Source organism: Lathyrus oleraceus, chromosome 7 (genome assembly GCF_024323335.1).
Source record: "Lathyrus oleraceus cultivar Zhongwan6 chromosome 7, CAAS_Psat_ZW6_1.0, whole genome shotgun sequence".
Taxonomy (NCBI): Eukaryota; Viridiplantae; Streptophyta; class Magnoliopsida; order Fabales; family Fabaceae; genus Lathyrus; species Lathyrus oleraceus.
The window spans coordinates 161742439-161746736 of record NC_066585.1 but is presented as its reverse complement, the minus strand read 5'-3'; positions in this window follow the sequence as shown (position 1 = coordinate 161746736).

Sequence of the window (4298 nt, the reverse complement as noted above, 5' to 3'; positions counted from 1 at the left end):
GTGGAATCACGAGGCCTGGAACCAAGCACATATCAACGGCGTCCAAACCGGGAGTAGTGTGAACCTCCAAGGACTTAAACTTTTCCTCCAAAGCATGGAGTCTATCAACAGCTGGGTCTGGGAGACCTCCAACAGCAGGTTTGGTGGGTTGTGGCATGAAGAAGGCATCGTATGGATCTTCATCACCCATCATTGATCCATGGCGAGCAGATGTAGCAGAATGCTCATGGGGGTTCAGGTTGACCATGGGAACAGGAATAGGGATGGGTCCTCCTTCAGGATGGGCAGGATTACCATCAAGGTTAGTTACTCCAGGGATGCTAAGTGATGGCGATCCAAACTCGGCAGCAACTTTCCTGGCTTCAGCGTTAGTCTCAGCATCCTTTTCCTTCTGGGCCAAGAGTAACATGGTTTCCAACAAGCGATCCATCTTTGTCTGCATGGAGTCAATATCTGTTCTCATTGAAACCTGGTTTGCCTCAAGCTGTTCAAGTGTCATCTTGTAATTGCGGCGTGTCTCGTACCGGTGTCGAGTAGTCAGTGTTTACTGGACAAGGGGAGAATATGGTGTAAGTTTTTGTTCCTGGATAATGATATGCAATGCATGTTGATGATATGCAAATGCATGAAATTTTGCCATGATTTTTCGCAAAGGAATACCAACACTGAAGATCATTCACACGTCGGGTACGTCAGGATAACAGGAAGAAATACGGGTTTTTCTGATTACTAGAAATTCCCAAGGGTAGGTTCTAAAGTTTGTGTTTTCAAGGAAGGAACTTAGACTCACGGATCAAGTTCAAAACTTCCTCGCAATGGTGGGCTAGCCACATCGTGATGGGAGTTCTGAAATGATCTAATCTAAGTGGGATTCTCGTATTGCACGAACAGGGTGTAGACCCTTCGGTTCAATACTACACAATCGCCAATCATGAAAACAAAACTTGGGTTTAAGGCGAGGTCCCTAGAGTCACGGATCGTGTTTAGAACCTCCACCGCAATGATGGGCTAGCCATATTGTGATAGGAACTCCAAACAGATCTACTCTAGGTGGAGTCTTCGTATTGTCCCAATAGGCGTACGCCCCTCGGTTCAATACTACACAACTCCAGGTTCTAAGTTTTTCTCGAAGCTCGGGTATGGAGCTTATCTCACAGCAAACATCAAGCCCCACATTATAGTATCAAGATAAAATACATACAATACAAACAATCAAAAAAGAATACAGAGAAATAAGTATGGAAGAAAGAATATCTTCCAACAGTCATAGCAAAATCAGACTAAGCTAGGCTAGACTCTCTCTTGCTTGGAGCAGGGTCCCCAGCAGAGTCGCCAGTCTGTCGCACCTCAAAAAATGCGATCCCTCGCGATAGGACGCGGAAAAAATGTTCGAAACAGAGTCGCCACCGAACTTTATTTATTCCAATGAAGGAATAGGAAAATATCGAGAAAACCTTTATAAATAAGAATAATGGTCGTCGCAACCATATTCGGGTTCGGGAGTCGATTACGCAAGGGGAAGGTATTAGCACCCCTCACGTCCGTTGTACTCAACGGGAACCTCTTAGTCTGATTTTGCTATTTGACTGTTAATTGACTGTTATTCGGATTGCTTCGAGTGATTAGAATTGATGATAGATATGGATGAAGACCTCATGAGGGGGAAATGGGAGGTTTTTTATTAGTGTGCTCGCGAAGATACAGCAATCTCCTGCCTACGTATCCTTATGGTGCAATAAGGAAATCAGAGCAATCGTAGTTCGGGCAACTACGAATATTTGGTGGGTTTTGTTTTGATGAACGACTGTGTAGGTCGGCGTTCTAACGGCTAAACGCTGGCATGTCTACTCTCGGGGGAGGCTCTAGCACTGGTTTGTTGTGCGCATTAGAAAGGATTGACAGTGTTCTTTTTTGAAAGGGTTTTGGTCACGCGGGGGTGACAAGTTGAATTGATGTGTTTGGGTTTGATTGGTTTGGTTTCGATCGCTCGGGGGCGAGAAGGTTAGGTTTGATTTGTTAAGGTGTTTTTTGGAGAACGACGAAAGGTTGAGCAATGTGGTGTTCACCAATTGTCCAATTCTTTCGAGGAATAATAAGGCGTCCGCCTTCTATTCCTTTTTCATTCAGATTATTTTGAAAGTTTGTTTGTGGATGTTGAATATGCACGGTAGTGAGGCGTACGCCCCCTACTTGCTTATTCAAAGGATAATGAGGCGTACGCCACTTATTCCTTTATCCAAGTTTATTTAGCGTGTTTTAGTCGGAAGTCGATAATTTGTGCAATATGGCGTACGCCAATTATCCAAATAATCGAGAGATGGTGAGGCGTACGCCTCCCATCTCTTATCATCCGAGGTTTAAATTGTAAAAGATATGTTTAGATGTTTGTATATGATTTGCGTAGATAGTTTGTATTTTGAATTGGTAGGTTTGGATTTGAAGATGGTTTGAGTTTACTCGATTGTGTTTTAATTTGATGACGAAGATTCGAGCAATGTGGCGTACGCCAATTAGTCGAATAATCGAAAGATAGTAAGGCGTACGCCTCCTATCCTCTTTTCATCTGAAATATAGAATAAAAAAAGATTTGGAATTTTATAGAAATGATTTGAAATAGTATGATTTGAATGTGTAAGGTTAAGGTTTAATCGGATGACAAGAACTCGCGCAATATGGCGTACGCCAATTATTCGAGTAATTGGGAAATAGTAAGGCGTACGCCTTCTATCTCCTTTTCATCCCAAATTTATATTTGAAAGAGAAAAAACTTTAGAAATTGAGTTGATTGGAAAATGATTTGAATTTGTGTTGATTAAGATTTAATCGGGTGACAAAAACTCGTGCAATATGGCGTACGCCAATTATTCGAGTAGTTGAGAAATAGTGAAGCGTACGCTTCCTATCTCCTTTTCATCCCAAGCTTTCATTAAAATAGAAAATGATTTTGAAATTGAATGGTTTGAAGAAAATGATTTGAATTTGTGTTTATGAAGGAAATGAATTTTGTTTAGTGTATTATTTCATCTACTCGATTATCCAATAAACAAGTAGGTTTCATTGTAAGGAAGCCCAAGAGTAAGCTATGTGAGGTCGATGGCGATGCTTTAAAAGCAATCGGCTTACAAGGGTGTTTTAAAATGGGCTCGATATTTAAATCGAGAATTGTATGATGTGATTTTTGAAATTGGCTTTGAATGGATAATGAATTGAAATAAAATTGAAATTGAAAATGATTTATGAAAAGATGATGGGAAGGAAAATCCTTTGATTACTATCAAATTTTTACTTAAGTTAATTAATTGAATTAATTAAAACTAATTATCAAAATTATTTAATTATCTTAAATAATTAAGTTAATTAAGGTTAATTAATTAAAAGCAATTAATTAAACAAAAATTCAACTAATAATATTTTTTATAAAAAAACAAATTAGTGACAACTTTGATTTATAAAAATTGAATCGGTCGTATAATTGATTTATAAACACTTCGGCAGCATAACGGTATTGGATTACCGAATCCACAGTTGTAGGAAAAATCTGAGTTAAAATGTAATAAGCTTAAACAGCAACAACTCAATGTATTACTCACAATAGCAACTAACCATGATTAAGACAAAACAATGTAATCCAATGATTTTGCAAATGAAACTATTACAGGGATTATTGCAATTTAATAATTCTGAAGTCAAAACAATGTTCTCAACAAATACAATCCAACAATTTTAAAAATTCAATTAAAGACCAAAACAACCATAGTACCAAAGCAAATCGATTCCCAGAATGTCATTCTTTAAACCGTTTCTAGTGTAACAACATGTCGACACTGCCATTCATGTGGTTGAGTTTAACTTGTAAAGCAAGATCAAATCAGCATCATAAATCGATCATAAACCACTCATACATATTCACATATTATTACAGAATTTCCAGAATAAAATGAGTGCGTAATGTCGACGGCAAGGTGTACATAATGCAAAGTCTAATAGAATAATCCAGAGTTCATAACAGAATCACTTAACACTGAGATGCTAGCTAAACATTCATGACAGAAAATTAATACACATACTCTTTTCAAAATAGTCAACATAACACAATATGCAGATGCACCCAAAACAGCAAACTGGAAGCAACAATTTCACCATGTCAACATGATAATTAAACACAGTTGGAAAATAGAAAGAAAACCAACCAAAATCAACCGGGGCAAAACGCCGATGAACTTAATTACTGATATGCTTGTCCTGCTTATTACCGCTGAGGACTTCGGCGAATAGCTTGGTGATGTTAGCTAGTCACG